This window comes from Somniosus microcephalus, chromosome 15, assembly GCF_052327205.1.
Source record: "Somniosus microcephalus isolate GS21.2 chromosome 15, FLI_Smic_1.0, whole genome shotgun sequence".
Classification (NCBI taxonomy): Eukaryota; Metazoa; Chordata; class Chondrichthyes; order Squaliformes; family Somniosidae; genus Somniosus; species Somniosus microcephalus.
The window spans coordinates 65,183,571-65,207,795 of NC_141001.1; the positions used below are offsets into that span (position 1 = coordinate 65,183,571).

Here is a 24,225-nt window from a genome sequence, read left to right on the forward strand (position 1 = left end):
CTGTCAAAATTTTTTTGACAGATGAAGCGTCATACACTGACGTCATCTGTTACCGGCTTTCACTTAATTGGCCGGTAAGCCCACTTAACAAGACCAATCAAGGGAAAATAGCGTGGGTTGGTCAGACATCGCTGGGAGCGGGACTGAAACCCAGAAACCAGAAGACCCGCCTCCAGCGCGTCTCCATTGATAAAATCCAGCCCTTCATTACCTGATTTAATGATTCTTGACTCTTAGTCAACCAGCCTTTTTACCCATCTCCAATATTTTTATAACTAATAAGTGAAATACCCTGATGATTTTTCTCCCTGGTTGCTCACAGCAGTGTCCTGGAGGTTAAATTTCAATGCCCGGAGACTCCAGACCAATCCTGGATGGTTGGCAATGCTAGTTGAGCTCCATGTGGACAAGCAGCCTTCCAGTAACTTGCCCAAGTGGACATGAATGAATAAACTTGCATTTATGTTTACTTGAGTGACCCTGTATGGTGAGAATCTATGTGCTATTTAATCATGGGGGCATCACAGCTGAGTCTGATCTATCATCATTAGATGGCCATACACGTGCACCTGGCAGCAAGAGTTACTGAGCCAAGAAATGAAAACTCCTTACTGATTTTTTCCTTCCCTAGTCCAGGAACATTAAGGCCAATTCTAGCTCCCTCATGACCACCTTTGGTAAAGATCAGCTAATTTAGCACAGACCAGAGACTGAACTTGGAAAGTTCCTGCTCTGCATTGCTCATTGTCTCATCACATAGTGCATTGAGCCACCAAGAAGCCTTTTAAAATGTTTTTAAAGGTGCTGGGCGAGTAAACTGCTGATTCCACTTTGTAGAAAAGAGTTATAGATTTAATATACATGTTCTTTAAGAACTCCTGACCCCTGTGGACCTATGCAAACCTTCAGTCCATTGATCTTCCTTTCAGCTTCAACCCCTTACTTCCTGTACCCGATGTACTTATTCCTGAGACAGTGTCTTGCTTGTTTTTGTAGTTACGTTAAAAATGTTTTGGAAGACAGCCTTCATTTATCCTGCTTATTCAGAGCTGAATGTTCATGCTTTGAGAGTTTGCCAAGGTCAGCTGCTTATGTTGCAGGCTCACATAAGGGTGAGAGGCTGAACTAGTGCCTCTAATGTTTACATTTTATAGCTAAGTGCACTTACTGGCCTTATCTCGATTAACACTAAATCTCCTCCCCTCCTTCCAATTTCCATTTGATTGTTGTCCTACAGTTTTAGACGATTGGCAGGAGTTTATAGCCTAACCCTTGTTGCATTCCCAGACAAGATTTTCCAAAAATAATAATGAGATTCATATTCCAAAGGGAAGTGTAAATTTCACGCTGAATTGCTCAATTGGGATGCAAGTTGTTCATGAGTGAGTGGGAATGAGAGTTGGAGGTGGCTGGTGTGCTCTGATCTACCTGTTATTACCGTGCTAAACAAAACAGGGTGGGGTCAGCAGGTACAGTACTAGGATGTTGTATTCAGAAGTAAGTAGCATCAAATCCAGTGTCCTTGTTTAAAAAGAATCTCACTTTTTCTCCCTTACATTCCTGAAGCTGTTGACTCCATGCTGAGGTACAGTTGCTGGTGGTTCGCTGGTACCTTAGCAAAGTAACCATTCTTCATGTGTAAATCTAGACAGTGAGAATCAGCAAGCTATTCGACTGTTGGGGGGTATCATAGCTGAGCCTGTATCATAGCTGAGCCTGATCTTCCTTTCACCCAATGTCCACCTGCATGTCCTTGAAACAAAGGTCACTGTATAGCAATTGGGAGTGGGAACACTGGCCAATTTACCCCTCCCTAACCCAGGAAGGCTAAGGCTGAGAGACCACCACCCTGGCTCAGATCAGCTATTGCAGCACAGGCCGGGGATTAAACCTGTGTGACTTCACTCACTGAATTCCAGAGAAAAGTCATGGCATAAGCAAGGAAACTGGAGAGAGGAGCTTCTTTAATTAAGTAAAAGCAGTCTCACCATAAGTACTTGTCAAATGCTTGTCAAAAGAAGAAACCCAGGAAAAAAATAACTAAAGAGCCATTACCCATTACTTAACCTTTCAGACAGCCTCAGCATTCCTCCAGTGAAGGCTATATACATTCTTCAAAAAGAGAGCTTCCGATTATTAAAATCCCCTTTTAAAGGGCACTCTTTGTACCAAACTTTTAGGCTTGTTACTCATTTTGTTATGATACATGACGACACAAATCATACTGAACCACATTAAGCCACTTGCACATGATGTTATCATGATTCATGCTTCTTCTTCCTCCTCAAGCATAGAAAACGTCTGCTACAAATCTTATGAAGACAATACCTTTTTTAAAGCTTTCCTTCAAGTTGTAGTTCAGAAGCATTTTAAGTCTTTCCTGCCTATATAATGTATTTGTGCAAAATTCCTGGCATCGTAGTCCATTCAAAATGTTTTTTTGGAATAGAAACAGAAATTGGTTTTCCTGGGTACAAGCAACATAAACAACACAACAGCCCAGAAATTATACTGTGCAAAATTTTTGTCGGACTTACGAATGTTTAACATACTTGTATGAAATTATTTTGTCTGTTATTTTTAATGGATTAATGCCTCTTTTAAATAGTAGATCACTTAATTTTATTTGACTGCCTTAAGTATCTGTATACTAATATTGCACCGCGTCATTTCCAGGTTGTAAGTCTTCAAAAAGACCGACTGGTTTTGAACTTTTTATTTTTCACTTCCCAAATCTTCCAGGTATTGCAGTCAAACCTGGAGTAAAGGGCTCCAAATTGTAGTGAGAATTCCAGAGTCCTCCTGCCAGCCATGAGATGTATTTTTACTGTTGCCTTGTGTCGCCGCCAATGTTTGTCAACAGGAGTGTGTGCAAGAAAGTTTTAAAACAATCTTTACTCACTTAGAAACTAGTTCGGCCAAGTGATACCATAAACTGGAGCACCTACACTGGAGCTACTAATTCAGTATGCATCCCCAAGGTAACAACCTGTTTTTTTTTACATTTGGACATCAAATGGGTTTCATATTACACCCATATAATGCTTAAAAGTTTAATACTCTGAATTTATACCTTACATTTTATTGTTTCCCCCGCACCCCCTTACTTAAATGAACTTTTTGCTCCACTTGGCGGCTGACCTATGACATCATCAATTGAACTGATTGTTGGCAGGAGCACAGTTGAGATTGATTGTGATAGATGGAATGGGGGAGGGGTAGTTCAACACGAATGCCCTCCACAGGGTCATTACAATGAGAATGTCCTGCAGGATTTTATTCAGACCTGTTTTGTTAAAGTTAAAATATTGACTTTTGGTGAACTTTGCCTAGTGTGGTGCTCAGATGTAAGGCATGAATCAGCAGCAATCACTGAGTGTGCTCGCAGCTATCCATTAGTTTCTCATAGTGCAGCTCAGAAGGGGAGCCACATCAATTTGAAGATTGACTTTTATAGTTTTAATATTGTCATGTAGAGTTTGTGGGCTCGATCTTCAGATCAGTGAATGTAAAAGCATTTTGGCTGGTAAGTGAGCAGTAACTTCACTTAGTTATGGCCTTAAAATGCTATTTTCTGATTCAATGTATGTTAACTTACTGCTGGAGATATATTAAGATATTCAATGGCTGCTTGTGGATTTTCATATTTACCATTTTAACTATTATTAGATTAGTATAAATCAGCATGGCTTATATAGCTCACAGTTCACATTTCAATGACTGAATTGATGTATTTTAATCAAAACACATTCAAAATGACAGCATTCATCTTTTGGCTCCATAGGAAGAACATTTACAAAGCAGGCTTGCCCAGTCATGATACAACTAACAACGTTTTCAAAATTGTTCTTGATGCATCTTGAGCTGATGACTGTAGCCTACCAGTGACTACACCCTTGGTTAAAACTTATTCAAAGACTGGCTGTTGGACAAGCAATCTGATAGCATGGAGCAAGTTGTGGAATTGTGAAAGACGGTGGTGAGGTAGAGCTGGGTGTCTTTGGCATCTCTGTGGAAGTTGACCCTTTTATCTGCGGATGATGTCAGTGAGGGATATCATGTACACGAAGCAGAGAAGGGGTCTGAGGACAGTTTCTTGGGGACTCTGGAGGCAATGGTGTGGTGATTGAGGAGCTCTGGCTTTGTTCAAGTAAGTAGGAGTGGAAACATTCAAAGGCAATCCCAATGCTCTGGATAACCGAGGAGAGCTGTTAGCGAAGAATACAGAAAGAACACATCGCCTTAGTATTACAGGCCCAGAGTATGTGCCTTGGAATGTGATTAATATACTTTTCACTCAGATTGCACAGCTACTTGAAGCAGTTTAGATGCATGAAGTTGGTGGTTAATGTTCTCATCACAATGCTTTGAAAGCAGGAAGCCTCTGTATCACAGAACTATAGTTATTAAGAGCAGTGAGTTTATTCAATGAATAACTGCTGCCAAGCTTTTCCACTGGTCTGCATTGATTTAGTGGTAGCAGCCGGAAGTGCTACGATTGGCCTTTGCACCGTGAGTTAGGGATGGGACAATTGGACAATTGGTCGCAAATTCTGCCCCTGGGTGATATTCAGCAACCCTTGCTACAAAGGCATGTTTATAGACATTAAGTTAGGACAGGGTTGGCTGTGATGCCTCTGCAGTCAAATAACCTGCTGATAATCAGGGGGTAATTCTAATCTAACCTGTTCAGCGGTTAACTGATGGGATCGGGCCGACTGTTTTACACCCCGCCTGACTTTATTTTCCATTGGTTTTACTGCTGCCATCTCACCCCACATACTGAATGAGGCCCTTCTTAATTATCAGCCTAGTCATCGGAGTGGCCAGAAGTCCCAATTTGCCACTAGCCCACCAAGTGGAGGAGAATCCAGCCCGAGTACTTAACTTGTATTTGTTAGTTTCTCATTCCAAAGCCCTAAATGATATTTGTGCTGAGTGGAAGTTGTGGAGAGATACAGATACACGTTGGAAATCTTGTATTCGTGTGTAAATGATGATTGTTTCTTTTGTTGCACGTTAGTGTGTTTATCGGGGGTCATTGATAAATGCTATGAGTTACAGGAAGTTGCATGAGGAATGGTCAGGGGGTTCTCTGCTGACTCTTGTGTAAGTGGAACTGTTGTTGCAGATATGTTTCAGTTTTTTGTTGTGTTGATTGATGATGTAATTTAGCAGTTGTTGGAGGGCAAGAGCTGTTGGGTTGGCTTGAAATGCACTAAGTTCTTTGTGTAGTATTTATTGAAAATAAAGATACAAGAGGAAGCTGGTGTCTGGCATTTGCTAAGTGTCATTCTGAAAGAAGCTAAATAGTTTCACTGAGAAATATTTGTGATTTGTTAAGGCATGGGACAGCTAAAAACTCATTGGTTTTGGAGAGATGGCGTTTAATATAGGTGCACCTCAATTTTGTGGGTTGGATGTTCCGACAGGTCCCGCTTCCACTAGCTTCACACCCTCTTTTTCATTCCACTAAAATTTCCAATCCAGGTGGGAGGAACTGTATCCTCTGTCTGTCCCTTCACTAGCATGCATATGCAAATGAGATAGTGGAATTCCCATCATTACTGCCCCCATTAGACATCATTACTGCTGGTGTACCTTATGAGCAGATAATAGAGCAGATCTGCCAGGCAAAAGTGATCCACTTAAAGGTGCTTACACTCTGGGCAAATTTTATCCATATCTCAGGTTTGTCTGCATGTTTTGAGAATTATTTTTAAAATTGCTTTGGGGAGCTACAGAGCTGCACTTCAAACTTCCAGAGTGAAGGACTTGCTGGTCATCAGCACATCTTCAATCGCCATAGGGCAACATGGGTTTCTCTATGGGTCTTCCAATCTTTGTGAAGGAGGAGGAGAAGAGAGAGATTACGAGAGAGGCACCATTAAAAGAGTATAAGGCTAACTCGCTATTACCTGTACCTCTACAATGAGCCTATAGGCCCTGGAGGTCCTACAAGCGATTGAATGAGGAGCTGCACCTTCATTGACTTTGATTCACTAAGGAAGCCTTGGATGAACTATTCCACCTTCTGCAGCCAGTTCAAGAAACCCAACAGTTCTGGTAGAGGTTGTCAAAGTCAGTACAGCTCGCAATTTATTATGGTGCAGTTTCCTTCCAAGCTGCAGTTGGGGATTTCTACCACATCAGCCAGGCTGCCATCTGGGCATGTATATGGCAGGTCCTGACACCATCTTCAGGAAAGTTAGGGAATTTATCCATTTTTGGATGATTTCTAGGCAGCAGCATAACATGACTATTCATGTTGCTGCTTTCTGCAAAGTTCAGAGGGCAATAAACGGCACACACAAGCTGCACTGCGGCTCCTAGTGTCTACTTGTTGAATTTACTGAATAGGAAAGACTTAAAGAAAGACTTACATTTATATAGCGCCTTTCACAACCACCGGACATCTCAAAGTGCTTTACAGCCTATGAAGTACTTTTTTGGCGTGTAGTCACTGTTGTAATGTGGGAAAGGATTGCATTCCCTCAATGTTCCAATTCCTGTGATCAACTACAACAAATCTTACAAGTCAATGCCAAATTTGCAGTGAGTTGTCACGATGCATTCGTCATGAAGAACTCCAGCCTCTCAGCTCTATTCAAGGTAAACAGTGAAGTGTTGGGATGGCTTCTGGGAGTCATGGCATACCTCTTGCTTCCACGACTCATGACCCCAATTCGACTTCCAAATTCACAAGCAGAACATCATTACAATAAGATTAAAGCAAAATACTGCGGATGCTGGAAATCTAAAATAAAAATAGAAAATGCTGGACATACTCAACAGGTCAGGCAGCATCTGTGAAGAGAGGAACAGAGATAACATTTCAGGTCGATGACCTTTTGTCAGAGCTGGAAAGAGTTAGTGTTGTATGAACGCATTAAAGCATAGAATCAGGCAGACAGGCTTATAACTGCGATGTTCACTTTATTGTGTAAAATGGCTGACTGCCGTTTTCCTGGGTAATTCCCATAATGCAATGCACATTACATTACCGTATTTACTGGTGTCAAACTCGCACATTACATTACCGTATTGACTGGTGTCAAACTCGCAATCAATACACGACATCCCCCTTTTCCTTGGAAACAAACCTGCAGTTTACAAACAGTTGCTTACAATAACACTGCATAACTTATTTGGTCTATAAACTTTTTACAAACTTGTGTCTTACCACACAACTAAATAATTCCCAGGTTTAAACATTTAACATCATCCATGCAGTTCTCACACAGTTTATGTTGTGACATAATCAGACAGTCTTTGGGGTTTTCTTTTAACCCTTTGAGGTCTGGCTGTATTGGGTGTGTCTGACATGTTGGTGTCAGTGGGTATTGCCTGTGTCATAGTGGTATGTGTGTCAGGGTCTACTATACTGTCCTCAGTCCCTTGTGTTTCCTCCTGCTCATGGAGTGTCTCCTTTGGTCCATTGGTTCTGTATTTCTTCACAAATGTAGTGTTTCTTGAGTAGCGTGCTCCGTCTGGAGATTCTACTACTACCTGACTCCCTGTTTTACTCAAAACTTTGTGCGGTGTGGCATTAAAAGGAGTGGTGAACTTGTCCACTTTGTCCTGCCGTACCAGCACCGTGTCGCCAACTTCCACCTCTGAGTATTGTGTTCGCCGCTGTTCATCTGCGTACAGTTTGGACTTGCCTTTTTGTTCTGCATCCCAGTCACGTACTTCCATGTCTGCACGCGACTCTGTGATGTCTAGCAGCTTTCCTCTCATTTTCCGTTTAAAGAGCAGCTCTGCCGGGCTCTTTCCTGTCGTGGCATGGTCAATGCTCCTGTACACAGTCACATATTTTCTAAGTTCACGTTTCCAATCTAGTCCTTCGGACTGAGCAATTCTGATTCTCTTCATCAGCGATGCATTCTGGCGCTCGACTTCTCCGTTAGCCTGAGCCCATTTTGCTGTCGTTTTCAGGTGTTTAATCCCGTTGTTTTCACAGTATTCTTTGAATAATTCAGATCTGAATTGGGGACCATTATCAGATTTGCAGGTGATTGGCAAACCATGACGGCTGAAGATTGACTCTAAACTATCAATAACCTTCTCTGTTGTTGTGGAGGTCATGATGTCGTATTCATAGTAGCGACTATAATAATCAACTACCACAAGAATGGAGTGGTTGGATGGCAAGGGTCCCAGTAAGTCTATAGCTACATCCTGCCAGGGGCCCTCCGGTAATGGTGTTGGTCTCAACAGTTCAGGTGGGTCGGGTCTGGCTACTATCTGACAGCTGTGGCACGCTTTACAGTGTTTTTCAGCTGCCTTGTCCATGCCAGGCCACCAAACCTTGGTTCTGAGATGTTGCTTTGTTCCAACTATTCCCAAGTGTCCTTCATGTGCTAACACCAGGGCTCGTGCGTGTAACACTGTGGGTAGCACGATGCGTGTTCCCCGAAGAACTAGGTACCCCACTATGCACAGCTCGTTTGCAATTGCTGCATAAGCTTTACAGTTCTCAAAATGTCCATTTGTGATTGCCTTCTGTACCTCAATCAGCTCTGGGTCGGTAGCAGAGGCTTCCTCCACCTCTCTAGTGGTGAGTGCTTTTGGTGTCGCACTCACAGCTACAAATCTCACGTATTCATCTGAGCCATGAGAATGTCTCTCCTGTTTTGCTGTCTCCCCCAGCAATCACGACAGTGGGTCTGCAATGTTTTGCTTGCCTGGAATGTGTATCACCTTAAAATCGTACGGCTGTAATCTAAGTACCCATCTCTCTATACGGGCACAGGGTTTAGAGTGTGGGCCGTATATCACTTGTAATGGCTTATGGTCAGTTACCAAGTTAAATTTTCGGCCATACACATGGATGCAGCCTCTCACAAGCCCATACAAGAGCTAAGGCCTCTCTCTCTGTTTGAGAGTATTTCCTCTCACAGTCTGTTAAACTACGACTTACATAGAATATTGGCACCTCTTGTCCCTGTTGGTCCTGAACTAGTACTGCGCCTAAACCTACAGGACTGGCATCTGCTATCACCTTGGTTGGTGTGTCCTTATCAAAATATGCTAAAGTGCCGGCTCTGGCCAACTCTTCCTTGAGTGCACTGAATGACTGTCTCTGTTGTGATCCAAATTTAAATGGTGTGTCTTTTCTCGTCAGGCGTCGTAGTGGCTTTGTTAGCATTGCAAACTGCGGGATGAATCTGCTACTGTACCCAACGAGTCCCAAGAAACTCCTCACCTCCGTAGCATTCTCTGGTTCCCGAGCTTCTGCCACCGCTCGCACTTTCTCTGCTGTTGGTCCGATGCCCTTTTCAGACAACAGGATTCCCATGAAAATCAATCGGTCCATGTTGAATTGGCACTTCTCTGAGTTTAGTGTCAGTCCACTTTCCATTAGTCTGGTCATGACAGCGTGCAGGCGTCTATCGTGCGTTTCCTGGTCGTGTGCATGCACGATAATGTCATCTGAGATGTTTTCAACACCCTCTATTCCAGCTAAGGCATTAGCTATCTCGTGCTGATATTGCTCACTAGCTGAAGATACACCGAATATCAGCCTCTTGTACCTGTATACTCAGTTATGTACCGCAAACGTTGTGATTTCTCATGACTCCGGGGTCAGTTCTAGCTGGTGATAACCCCATTTCAGGTCTAGCTTATTAAACACCGTCGAGCCGTTCATACCTTGGAGTATCTCATCAACGGTGGGGATTGGATATCGTTCCCTCACTATTGCCTGGTTTGCTCGTCTCATGTCTAGGCATAACCTTACATCCTTATCCGCTTTTGGTACAATAACCACAGGATTTACCCATGGGGCGGGGGGGCAGTTACAGGTTCAATAATGTCCATGTCCCTCAATTGTTTTATTTTGGCCTCTACTGCCCCCCTTAAGTTGAATGGTATACGCCTGAGTGGCTGGGCCACAGGCTTCACTTGTGGGTCGATATACAAACTGATCTGTTTTGTGTTCAGCCTTCCTACTCCCTGGAACACCTTTGGATACCGCTGTTCTAGTAGCTGTCTTACATCTACCACAGCTGAGACATCTGCGCCTATTTTTTAAACTCCCAGTTTCATGGCTGTCTCCCTTCCTAGCAACGGCTCGCCATGGCCTTTAACCACAATGAACTCCGCCTGCTCAGTTCTCTTACCTATTGTAATCCCACATGTAAATACACCTTTAACCGACAGTGGTTGGCTAGAAGCATAAGAGAATAACTTTCTCTCTGTCTTAGGGACATGTGACTGACACTTAATGTGTTCTGACTTTAATCCTTCCCATGTATTCTCATCTATCACATTACTAGTTGCACCCGAATCAATTAACATTCTCAGGTTTATTCCCCCCACAAAAAAGGTAAGTCTCTCTGTCAAGTTATTTCCAGTAACAGCAAATGCAAAGTCATTTTGTTCCTCTACATTGTTCACACTGTGTTTCTTTGTACCCTTTGTGCGGCATACTTTGGAGAAATGATCCTTTCCCTTGCACTTATGACACGTTTGTCCGCGTGCTGGGCATTTCGGATCTCTGCCCATGTGGTCTGTGTGTCCACATCTGTAACATTTCCTTTCGTTCCTATCGCCATTTCCCTTTGGTTTCTCTGTCGAGCTTTTCGCATAATACCCTCTTTTCTGTGTAACACAACGAACAGTATCTGTCTCCGCCTTCTCTGTACATGACATGGCTGACATCTGCTCCTCGATGTTTTCGCATTGTGAGGCAAATTGTAACATGCGGGCGAGCGTTAGACCTTGCCCTTCCTCTAGCAATTTCCTCCGCACATAGGCTGACGTGCACCTACTCAGGATAGCGTCTCTTATTTGATTATCCGCATCCCCCCCAAAAGCACAGTCTTTAGCAGCCTGCCGCAAGCGAGTAGCAAATTGTTGCACAGTCTCACCTGTCTTCTGGGACAACTTATGAAAATTCTGTCTAGCAAATGCTGCGTTGACCTGGGGCACGAAGTAGTGATTAAAAGCACTAACCGCCGCCGTGTAGTCTGCTGGCGCTCCTGTGTCCGGTAGAGTTGAAAAGATATCCTGGACATCTGGTCCTGCTAGGTGTAGAAGTAGAGCTCTTCTCCTCTGCTTTGTGGCACCTGTAGAGGTATCATCGATAATGAGTCCTTTGCCATCGGCATAAAGCTCAAAAGACGTTAACCACCTCGTCCATCTTGGACCCAACGTGGCTGGCTTGGCGAAGCATGCAAAATTTTGAATGCCGGTCTTCTCCATCCTAGCTAACTAAAACTTGGGCAACTACCTATTTAAAATGATTCCGTTCGTTATCCTCGTCGCCAATGTTGTATGAATGCATTAAAGCATAGAATCAGGCAGACAGGCTTATAACTGCGATGTTCACTTTATTGTGTAAAATGGCTGACTGCCGTTTTCCTGGGTAATACCCATAATGCAATGCACATTACATTACCGTATTGACTGGTGTCAAACTCACAATCAATACACGACAGTTAGAGATGTAACAGGTTTTAAGCGAGTACAGAGACAGGGACAGGGGAGGGGAGGAAAGAACAAAAGGGAAGGTCTTTGATAGGGTAGAAGACAGGAGTGATTAAATGACAAAAAGGGATGATGGTGCAAGACGAAAGGAGATGGTAATGGGAAAAGTAAAGAAAAAAAGATGGGTCTAGAAGAAGTGTAAATGGGAATATCAGAATCATTACCAACAGCTGCCGTCCGAAAAAAATGGGGGCAGTGGTTATGATCTGAAATTGTTGAACTCGATGTTAAATCCAGAAGGCTGTAAAGTGCCTAATAGAAAGATGAGGTGCCGTTCCTCAAGCTTACATTGAGCTTCATTGGAACAGTGTGGGAGGCCACAGACAAGAGGTCAGAGGGGGAGTTGTCCGGATAATTAAAATAAAAAGTGACCGGAAGTTCAAGGTCATGCTTGCAGACTGAACGGAGGTGTTCCGCAAAGTGGTCACCCAATCTGCGTTTGGTCTCCCCAATGTACAGTAGACTGCGTGGTGAGCAATGTTCCCCCTAATTTTAAATTTGGGTGCGCAGTCCCTTTAATGGGCTGCACAGCTCATTCAAAGTTTCATGCTTGCGCGAAATTTCACATTGGAAAAGCCAGTCCTGGGCTGTGTGGGACCGGCAGACAGCAGCACGGCTGCACAGCTTAGAGGAAACATTGATCGAGAGCAGCGAATACAGTATACTAAATTGAAAGAAGCACAAGTAAATTGCTGTTTCACCTGGAAGGAGTGTTTAGGGCCCTGGATGGTGGGAAAGAAGAAGATATAAGGGCAGGTGTTGCATCCCCTGTGCTTGTACAGAAAGGTGCCACGGGAAGTGGAGTGGGTGTTGCGGGTGATAGAGGAGTGAACCAGGGTATCACGGAGGGAATGGTCCCTTCGGAATGCTGAAAGGGGAGGGGAAGATGTGGTGGGATCATGCTGGGAAAGTCATCACAAGAATCCTCCTCAATCGCCTCTCCCAGTCACTGAAGAGCTCCTCCCAGAGATGCAATGCAGATTCCGCCCACTAAGGGGCACAATGGACATGATCTTCACCGCGCATCAACTACAAGAGAAATGCAGGGAACAGCACCAACCGCTGTACATGGCCTTCTTTGACCTCACAAAGGCCTTCGACACGTCAACCATGAGGGATTATGGAGTGTCCTCCTCAAATTCGGCTACACTCAAAAGTTTGTCACCATCCTCCGCTTGCTTCACGCTGACATGCAAGCCGTGATCCTGATCAATGGATCCACCACAGATCCAATTCAAGTATGGACCGGGGTCAAGCAAGGCTGTGTCATCGCACCAATACTCTTCTCGATCCTCCTGGCTGCAATGCTCCATCTCACCTTCAGTAAGCTCCCCACAGAAAAAACAGGAAACTGTTCAACCTCTGTCATTGAATTACAGTATGCAGGCGACGCTTGCATCTGTGCACACTCTGAGGCCGAACTCCAAACCATCGTCAATACCTTCACTGAAGCGTACGAGAGCATGGGTCTTACACTAAACATCCGTAAGACAAAGGTCCTCTACCAACCTGCCCCCGCCACACAGTACTGCTCCCCGATTATCAAAATCCGGGACGAGGCCTTGGACAATGTGGACCACTTTCCATACCTCGGGAGCCTACTGTCAACAAGGGCAGATGTCGATGACAAAGTCCAACACCGCCTTCAGTGTGCCAGTGCAGCCTTTGGTCGCCTGAGGAAGAGAGTGTTTGAAGACCAGACCTCAAACCCAGCACCAAGGTCATGGTCTACAGAGCAGTAGTGATACCTGCCCTCCTGTATGCTTCAGAGACATGGACCATGTACAGCAGGACCTCAAAGCACTGGAGAGGTACCACCAATGCTGGCTCCGCAAGATCCTGCAAATCCATTGGCAGGATAGGCACACCAATGTCAGCGTTCTCGCTCAGGCCAACATCCCCAGCATCGAAGCTTTGACCACGCTCAATCAGCTCCGATGGACGGGGTCACATTGTCCGCATGCCTGATACAAGACTTCCAAAACAAACGCTCTACTCGGAGCTCCGGCACAGCAAGAGAGCCCCAGGTGGGCAGAGGAAATGCTTCAAGGACACCCTCAAAGCCTCCTTGAAAGTGCAACATCCCCACCGACACCTGGGAATCCCTGGCCCAAGACCACACAAAGTGGAGGAGAAGCATCCGGGAAGGCACCGAACACCTCGAGTCTCTTCGCCGGGAGCAAGCGGAAGCGAAGCGCAAACAGCGGAAGGAGCGCACGTCAACCCAAGCACCCCACCCACCCGCCCCTTCAACCACCATCTGCCCCACCTGTGACAGAGACTGTAGGTCCCGCATTGGACTCATCAGTCATCTGAGAACTAATTTTTAGTGTGGAAGCAAGTCATCCTCGGTTCCGAGGGACTGCCTAAGAAGAAGTGGAAATGGTGGAGGATGATCCATTGAATGTGGAGGCTGGTGGGGTGGAATAACAATAAGGTTCATTCATCAGCTGGAGTGATCATTGAGAAGACTTTGCCGGCTCTGAAGGCAAGGTTTCACTGCCTTGACAGATCTGGAGGGGCACTGCAGTATGCTTCTGAGCAAGTCTCTCACATTGTAGTTGGTTTTTGTGCCCTTCACAACTGTGCTCTTCAGAAAAGCCTGGAAATGGGTGCTGATGAAGCAATGGAGGAACTTGGAAGTTAGCATCCTGAGAATCAGTACTCCGAGGACTCTTCAATGAGAACTACCATGAAAATTCATAGGGAGATTATTAATAATGCATTCTCCTCGGATTAAAGTGGTGCCCTTAGAAAACTCCCACCACTACATCTCCCCATCCTTCCTGGTATCTCCAATCATTCCATACCTAAATCTCTGTCTTTCTGGCCTTCATAAACATACATGCCATGTCACCCAACCAGACCTTGCAATACATCATCTAGCAACAGAGGCAATTCAAGGTGCAATATCAGGTTTATTTTAGAATTGCAGTTATTAAACCAACTTATCACAGTGTTTCCCTTGCTACCTAGATGTGCTTTTATATTGCCAATCCTGATGCTTTGCCTAGTGCTACCTAAGGTCCAGAATCGCCTGAAAGTTGCCGGATTATCATAAAAACTCAATTGGTTAACTAATACCCTTCAGAGTAGGGGCCTGCTACTCCTACCTGATCTGGCTTAGAGGTGATTCTAGTCACACACTCAGGGAAACTAGGGATGGGCATTCGAGGAAAAGGCACCCAGAGGAAAATAGACTGGGTCATTCAGAGAAAAACGTACAAGCTTCCAGAAAGAACTGTTCAATTCTCTCATCTCAACTTCAGATTTAAAGCTTTGAAAATGATCTTACATTGCTATAAAGAAGAACTAACACTATTTATACAAACCTGCTGGGAAGTAATGATATAAGTTGCCTGACTGAAGCAAAGTCTACATCAACTGTACATCTGTGAATCTGAATCAAAAATTATTGTCAAACACACAGAGGGAAAATACATAAATGTAAACCACAAACAATAACACAATGCAACTCCATGAAGAGCACAAAGAGCTGTTGCAGACAACCAGGGATACTTCATTACAAAAACAGGTTGCTCAATGGAAAATCTCTGAAAATAGAATTTGGACCAAATTCTACCTAGTTCACATTAATAGTATTCAATTTAATGCACATATTAAACTAAGCTGTTCTTAGAATATAAAACATACATAGACTCTGTTCATAGATAATTACAGATTTTGCAGTCTTTTAAGAGGCTTGCGTGATTTGGTGTTAAGAGACCATTTCCTAGAAATTGTCCCCGAGGATTCAAAAGTATAATTACTGGATCAGGGATCTGAAAGGTTAAGACAAATAGCTGAGGGGGCTAAGCAGTATGTAATCTCCCATACTCCAGGGTGCTAGTGAGCGGGTGGAAAGAAGGAGTTCCTGCCCCAGTTGACCAGCATCTGAGGCACCAGTTTGGGTGAACAATCACAGCTTCGGGAACCAGTGAAGATGCAGCATTATTAAAGGGGATTCTCAAAACATGAGGAGGCCAAGTTTCCTTACTTGGGCACAAAGGTGAGGAAAAAGGTTGTGGAAATCCATTGTGGAAATTCTCTGCCCCCTTTAAGTTGCCCCAGGATCTGCACTAAGGGGCGGAGGAGGCCCTATGTTGGCATGGAAATGCAATGGGGATGGGCATTACTGGCCCTCCTGCCTCAATTTCCTATGCTGCAGTTCAGGACACCCATTTCCAGTGGTGTCCCAAAGAGTTGACGGTGGGCTTCGCACCTGGAGTCCCTCCTGCCCCCCTCAAACTGGATGATCTGAGGGGGCCAGGCACATATCAAATACTGTTTTACGTGGATAAATGCAGAGTGATAAAATTGGGAAATGGAAATAAATGTTGGGAATATATGCCAAATGGCAATAACCTGTGGGACACAAAACGGGAGGGGGATGTGGGGATACTGGTGGATGGATCACTGAAACAGCATAGTGTGCATCAGCAACAAAGAAAGAAAACTAGATCTTGGGCAGTATAATCAGAGGCATAGAGTAAAGGCCCTAGGAAAGATACGGAGTTTCTACAAAACAATGGTCCAGGATCACCTAGAGTACTGCATACAATTTGGGTTACTACACCATAGTAGGGACATCTTGGCTTTGGTGAGGATACCCTGGATTAGACACCTGAAGAGACTGTGTAAGTTGGGAATGTTTACCTTTTAAGAAGAGGAGGCTTATGGGGAATTTTATTGATTATTCAAGATTTGAAGTGATATAGACAAACTGAATCCTGATAATATGTTTAATACAGCCACGGACTCTACAAGGGGGAACCTGCTCTGGCCGAGAAATGACAGCTAAGATTCAATTTCTAGACACACCAGATGGCGGCTGAACTGATGGGGAAGGCAGTGGAGAAGGATTATGTTGGTAAATTCAAGAGGTAACTGGATGACTCTTTGGTGAAGGATGTAATAGAGAGTTATGAGACAGAGTGTGTGATATTTCACAGACTTTGAGTTGACCTAATGCTACAATTACAATAGCTAAATATTTTGCAGCATTCTCCATTAATGGTTGTTGGTCCTCTTCTTCATTTCCAATTTTCCATTCCTACTCCTATTTTTATTGCTTTCAATTTTTTCCAGCTATCTTTTTGAGAATAATTAAAATTATTTTTTCACTTGTTTATTTCTTCCTCCTGGCTCCCACTGTCTATCTCAGAGTTGGGAGTAACTTCCAAAAAAATGACTGGGTTTTAACTGGCTGCTTTTTCAGCCCAGGTTTAATCTCTGGCATATAACACTGTCAAAGTAGGATAGATTATTGTCTGTAACAAAACAGAATTGCACCCAAATAAGTAAACTCACCGTGGCACTCTAAGGGTTAAAGTGATAAATTGTAACAATTTCTATCAACTTTTGATTGGACAGCTTGATTTATGATACACTATCAGAAAAAGGAACTTTGTGGTAACTAAAGCAAATGCCTAGTTACCAACAAAATTGTTTTTAACTCAAAGTCTAAGAATCAGACCCATGAACATTAACACAAGGCATTTCAACAATCATGTACAGGTAATTTCAATTTTGCATATTCAGCAAATTCACATTGATGGGCTTTGTATGGTTGAAAAAAATTGAGTAGATATAGAAAAACCCAGTCATAATTCTTTGTGATTGCTTTTTAGAAGGGCCAACAAGAGTGTGAATACCACTTTAAGGATTCACTGTGTGAAAGTCAGACATTTACCTGCACCTTATACATTATAGCAATGGCAATAAGAGGGGTTGGCTTTGATTATGAATCTAATCCTTGTATTGCTGATGGCACATTAATCTGTTTGTATCCTGAGGAGGTTGGCGTTAATGTAATCTGAGCAATATATACAGAGCAGTGTTATTACCATAAATTGAGTTTTTATCATAATCTCAGTATTATGGGGTTATTATATTAAGATACAATATTGAAGCAATAATGCACAAAAAGTTTCAGACTTATTGCGTGTTTTAGCAAGGCAGCAAAACTGGCAGATTTCATCTCCACAATTTCAATAAATGGAATTCTTTTCATAGCTTCCAGCATGTGAGCATGTTTCATCACCTAATATTTTTAATAATACTTTATAAAACCAGAACACTGACTGTAATATAGAAGAATAGGAATAAAGGGAAAAACAAATGAAACATTTCTTAGTTTGTGCGTATGTAACTTTTTTTGGGAAGAAAATTATAAAACAAAATTCCAAACTTTTTGATGTCTGCTTTCAGGAGCTTTGACCCCATTTTCTTTGTGCTTTGAACTCTTAGTGAGATGAGAGATCAGGCAGTGAGATATGGGGTTTGTTCACACTGTTCCCCAGCTGCTGAGTTTTGACCATACCAGGCACTTCCTCAGGCACATGGAGAAGAAAACTGCAGGGAATATTACTTCAGAACACTTTTGTGCTTTCCAGCTGGCTGATCTATGGAGATAGTGCTGTGGAGTGGCACAGAGGGCAGCCCTCCTTAAATGTAGCATCACCTCCACTTCAGCCATCAAACAAGGTGCTGGATGTTGGTCTGCTGTCTCACTTCCCATGCACCTTGAGTTTCCATTCACTTCATATCTAACTATCAGTTCTTAGTGCTCTCACTCTTCAGCCTTGGCAGAGGTGCTAATGGCCTGGGATGCGTGTTGAACCTTTACAAAGGATTTCAGAAGCTGTGTCCCTCTAATTTGGCACTCCCTTTTAATTGTTCCCCTCCCTTGAAATTTCACGTCCATGCAATTCTGCTGTCCCACCACTAGTGTACTCCCTGCACCCATACAAAGTTGCACCTGAAGCTATGCAAATGAGCTAACCTAGGAGAATTGGGTACAAAAGCACATCTCCATTTGAGTCTGTCTTAAACTCACAGATCTAGCCATTTTTGTCAGTGGAAGAAAATCTCTGAAATGATGGGGGGTGGGGGGGGGGGGCATTACAAGTGAGCCCAGCACTGTCCTTGCAAATCATTCATGCATACATACAATTTTCAGCAAAGATAGCAATGAAAAGCTAGAACGATAGCAAAGTACTGCAGATGCTGGAAATCCGAAATAACAACAGAAAATGCTGGAAAACCAAATGAAAAGCTAGAACCTGGGCCAGTTTTTCCACTCTGTACGATAGCAAAATACTGCAGATGTTGGAAATCCGAAATAACAACAGAAAATGCTGGAAAAACTCAGCAGGTCAGGCAACATCCGTGGAGAGAAATTTGAGTTGACGTTTCGGGTTGGACCCTTCTTCAAAACTGGAAAGAAAAGAAACTAGATCGGAGGCAGGGCTGCGATCGGACAAAAGAATAAAAGAAACAAAAGAAGTAAAAGAGATTAGAAGCTAGACGAGATGGTAATAGGCTGGGATTAGGTGTAAAGTGTACTGGCAGGGCAAAAGATAGCTGCCAGGTGTGAGAGAGAAACAAAAGGAAAGGTGGGGGGGGGGAAAGGAGTGGAACAATTACAAGAGAAAATGAAATGGGGGCCGAGCTTATGATCTGAAATTGTTGAACTCGATATTGAGTCCGGAAGGCTGCAGACTGCCTAATCGGAAGATGAGGTGCTGTTCCTCGAGTTTACGTTCAACGAGGAAGCTCAACGTAAACTCGAGGAACAGCACCTCATCTTCCGATTAGGCAGTCTGCAGCCTTCCGGACTCAATATCGAGTTCAACAATTTCAGATCATAAGCTCGGCCCCCATTTCATTTTCTCTTGTAATTGTTCCACTCCTTTCCCCCCCCCCTTTCCTTTTGTTTCTCTCTCACACCTGGCAGCTATCTTTTGCCCTGCCAGTACACTTTACACCTAATCCCAGCCTATTACCATCTCGTCTAGCTTCTAATCTCTTTTACTTCTTTTGTTTCTTTTATTCTTTTGTCCGATCGCAGCCCTGCCTCCGATCTAGTTTCTTTTCTTTCCAGTTTTGAAGAAGGGTCCAACCCGAAACGTCAACTCAAATTTCTCTCCACGGATGTTGCCTGACCTGCTGAGTTTTTCCAGCATTTTCTGTTGTTATTTCCACTCTGTAGCCTGGGGATGCGAAGCTCAACTGTAACACCTTCACACTACCTTGGCTGACATTAATTAACTCAACACAGACCAGGGAGTGAATTTGAAGATCTACATGGCTCAGAACTACTCCACACAGGTGCTGTTAGCCACTCAACCTCTGGGAGAGCTTAAACCATACATATTAATATTTCAATTTGTATTCCTGTTAACTACATATTCTTGAAACTCAGTATTAAGACATTTAAATGCATCCAGAGAATTCTGTTCTTGATCCATTCATTACAGAGGTGCTACCACACACAAACACACACACGGAGATTAAATGCAGCTCCTGTAAATAAATTTCTCCTGTATGTGATCCATATTACTAGATTATTTTATTTATGAAATGACACAGTTACAATTTTCTGTCCTACAGGAACAATTCAACATGTTCAGTCGAACTTCTAGTTCTCCTGCGACCACTGCTACACATACTTTTGGGTGGAGTGGGCATAATAATATACTTCAGGAACTGGCCAAGATTCTTTTTTGTTCTTATCAATTTTGTACATTTATGAATCTCCCTGTGTAATGATTCCACAGTCCAGCACTTTACGAGATAGATGATTGCCACTGAAACATTTGATTAGTGAAAGACTAGTAATTTCTTCCACTGGTAGTGCACCTGCTCATACTAGATACCAGTTCAAAAACAGTACAGGTATTATGATATTTCCACTAAAAACCTCACTTGTACAGTTCGACTAAATGCTGATCATCTTCACATTGTAATTTCTTCAGTTTGCTTGAAGACAAATACAATCCAATTGAAAATTTAAAAAAAAATATATTCCTTGCTGTGTGCCATGACTTAACCCTGGCAAGATTGAAGTGGCCTGTCTGCACCATAATGAAGAGACAATGCCGGTTCACAGGGAGGCTTGTCCCATTTAATTAGGATTCCCACCTGTCTGCATTTGAACCATACGATACAATTTTTGAGTGGGCTGTATGAAAAATTTCCAAAATCTAAACACTAGAGGGGCCAATATTCCGAGTTTGTGCTACAGGTGGCTGCCCTTTCTCCCAGCCATGTACATAGTATGTGTTATTTTCCGCAGATGAAACTCCCCATGGTAGTGTAAAGTCAGAAAATCAGCTCTTAAAATGCTGCTTCTTTTTAACAACTATAAAGAAAGATAATTCTCATCTTAATCCTAATGCCAGCTCATTTCATGGATTGCTATTCTGTAAAGTGAATTGAGCCCATTAACAGGGGTAGAGTGGCGCACTTTATTATTTTTATGTTATGGAGAATGTTATGAAATAGGTTGAATTTCACTGAAAATGGTATTCTGTTCTGTCTTGTACTTTATGCAAAATAAACCAGTTTCTGTGGTTATAATCAGTCTTGTCTCAAGAAATGCACATGGGGGTGCATGCAAGATGGTATCCAGTACACACAAGTGGTCTCATTTTTATGGTCCTCAGGTCATACTAATTTAATGCTTAATACTAGGCCGTAAACGTAAACTACTGATTGTAGGAGACGTGGGGTCTGCTTAGGTGAGTGTTTGGCGATCCTGAACTCGAGAGAATATCTGGTGCTGACCTAAAATTTGTAATAATTATGGACTCGGTTGGGACAAGCAAAGCACTGGAATATCATCAGTGAGGACAGAACTGCTTGTGATATCCTAAAATCCATTTAGCAAAATGATCCCTAAAGAAATAAGCCTTTGTAATGTGAAATGTGTAATGTTGAAAAGAATCCCAGCAATGTTATATCTGAAAGGCTGGCACTGCAGTTTTGTCCATTATTTCATGTTTAAGTGATGTACCTGCTCTTCTTCTGTTTAAGGTAAATCTATTTTTGGTATCACAACTATGTTTGGCACACTATCTGAACTTTCTACTGAAGGGGAACGGTAAAGTTAAGGAAACTGTAAAGAGTTGCACCTCCTTCCCACTAGAGGTAGGATAAAGTTTCTGCAGTTCTTGGGTCTCCACCAGGTTAATCAGACATTACATTTGCCACTTGCTTTCTTTTCTGCAGATTCTGCCCCTGCCCCCCCACCCCACCACCCTCCCCCGTCTGAGCATACATGAAGCAGATTGATGAGGCCAGTGATTTACAGAGGATGGAGGCCTACTTCCACCGATGGGGACTTCGGCCAAATCCGCAAACGACCATCACCTCGACATTCCACCTCAACACACAGCAAGCAAACCAAGCTTTGAAAGTCTCCTTCTGCGGCGCAGAGGTAAACCATGCCAAAAAACCCTCCTATTTAGGAGTTATGCTCAATCGCACCCTGTCGTATAGACAGCATCTCCAGAACCTTAGGAAGAAACTAAAGAGTAGAGTCAACTTGATCCAGAAGCTCGCCGGATCCACATGGGGAGCAGATGCTCAAACCCTCCGTACGGCAGCACTCGCCCTGGTGTACTCTATCTCTGGCATGACTATCAAGTCCGCATGTCAAATCCGTTGATGTCCAGCTGAATTCTACTATGAGAATTATCACTGGTACACTTTTATCAACACCAACACCTTGGCTGCCCGTGCTTGCAAACATCGCTCCACCGCACCTACACCGCGAATATGCAGTCTCCAGAGAATGCAACTGCTACACCAGCAAAGACATGCAGATCCAGGCCGACTTGAACAACCTACCACCAACTCATCTCAAATCTAGAAGGCCATTTTGGACCGTTGCCGAAGCCCTTCAGCGATCTCCCCTCAGCCTTGATGACCGATGGCGAAATGCTCGGAAGAACTGTGATGTACCAAATGGATTTCTTATAGAGGATCGATCCCACAGTACAACGTGAAGGATCAAGCCTTACTTGCAAACAGTGGACAACCATCAACCGCCTCATAACCGGTCATGGTAGATGCTGCCACCTTCTCCATAGATGGAAGATTAAAGCATCCTCAGCATACGACTGTGGAGCTCCTAATCAGACCCTGGAGCACATCATTGAGCACTCCCCTCAGAGGAGATTCGCAGGCAGCCTACAAGATGTTACACCGGAAGCTTTGGCCTGGATATCTGACTTAGATATTGACTTTTAATTTGCTTTGCTGCTTCCAAACGAAAGAAGAAGAAGGAGATGATGTGGCATTTTTAAAGGACATAGCAAATCTATTTTAGCTACAATCAGATTTACTGCTAGCTTGATCTGTAATGAGGTATAATATTATTTGAATCGCTTAAATTGGCTAAGCCACTATGACGTTATGATGCTTTAAAGATGAATATTTGTGACAAATCCTATGGAGCTATCTGTAACACAGTCATTAGATCAGGAAATACTTCACTGGTAATAAAATCAGTATCTCTTGAAGATTTATGTGCAATATATTAAATGATTATTCCAGACCTGCTTTATTATGAAGACTACAACCATCCAAGAAACCAGATTTACAAAATTTCTTGACGCCGTCTTTGCCAGTCTTACCTGTGTATTGTAGCTGTCCCAGTAACTAAGTACTTCCACTATGATTGCTATTTCATGTAGATATTGTACATTGGAATCCATTGTTATGTGAGGCTGTAAAAATATCATACCTTTGTGGGGGGCGGGATGAACTCCAGTTGGGAATACCAAGGATTTTAATCCCAAACCACACACAGTTGTCTTGTCAAGAAAGGTGTATTTATCAATTATTATTACTTTCAATTTACATTATTTCTCAATTACTCAAGATATACTGACCAAGTACAACAGAACTTCTGTAATTTTTGCTTCTGGAAATGTCAAAAGTAGTTACACTGGGGCCTGTTATTTTTTTAATTCATTCTGGGGATGTGGGTGTCACTGGCAAGGCCAGCATTTATTGCTCATCTCTCGTTGCCCTTGAGAAGGTGGTGGTGAGCCGCCTTCTTGAACTGCTGCAGTCCGTGTGGTGAAGGTACTCTCACAATGCTGTTAGGTAGGGAGGGCCAGGACTTTGACCCAGCGACTATGAAGGAATGGCGATATATGTCTAAGTCAGGATGCTGCGTGACTTGGTGGGGAACTTGGAGTTGATGGTGTTCCCATACACCTTCTGCTCTTGTCATTCTACATGGTGGAGGTTGCAGGTTTGGAGCTTCCGTCGAAGCCTTGGCGAGTTGCTGCAGTGCATCTTGTCGCTGGTACACACTGCAGCCACGGTGCGCTGATGGTAGAGGGAGTGGATGTTTATGGAGGTGGTTTGGCTACTGATCAAGTTTTGTCCCAGACAATTATGACACTCAGTTCCATTTGTGAAAAGCAAAATTACCAGCTTCCTGTAGTTAGTCTTGTTCAGTTCACATGGTACAGTACTACATACTTCAGAAATTGATTTACCTTTCACATATTCCACCAGAAGGGAAGCAAGCATCTTTTTCAAACATCTGTCAATGATGTCATTGTAATGTGTGTGATTTGCAACTGTGCGAGTTACCTGGGTTTGAATCTAGCTCAGGCTGATGGAATTAAAGTTTTCTCTTTCTCCTACCTGTAAGGGACCTGAATGAAATGTGTTCGGGTAGCTTCATCCCTATTGCTAGCAAATGCAAATCAACAGCACAATACTCCCAATAATTCTGGACTAATTCATGGAAATGTTATATTGGTGCAGTAGGTGGTGCTGTTCTGAAGTTGAGGTTAAGTTGCATTGGTGGAGCAGAAGAAAGGGAATTTTACTCCGTACCACATTTGTTCTGTACTGTATCCAGGTGTGCATGATGCTCATTCAGTGAGATCATGGCTGATCTGCGACCTAACTCCATATACCTGC

The 24,225-nt window shown here is 43.2% G+C and overlaps 1 long non-coding RNA gene across 1 annotated transcript; it reads left to right on the forward strand.

Moving 5' to 3' along the window:
• The first annotated feature begins 3,252 nt into the window (after positions 1-3,252).
• Positions 3,253-22,802, forward strand: LOC147106989 (uncharacterized). Its single transcript, XR_015081074.1, has 4 exons — positions 3,253-3,526; positions 16,245-16,376; positions 21,313-21,426; positions 21,508-22,802. It is a non-coding gene; the product is annotated as an uncharacterized LOC147106989 (long non-coding RNA).
• The last annotated feature ends 1,423 nt before the right edge of the window (positions 22,803-24,225 follow it).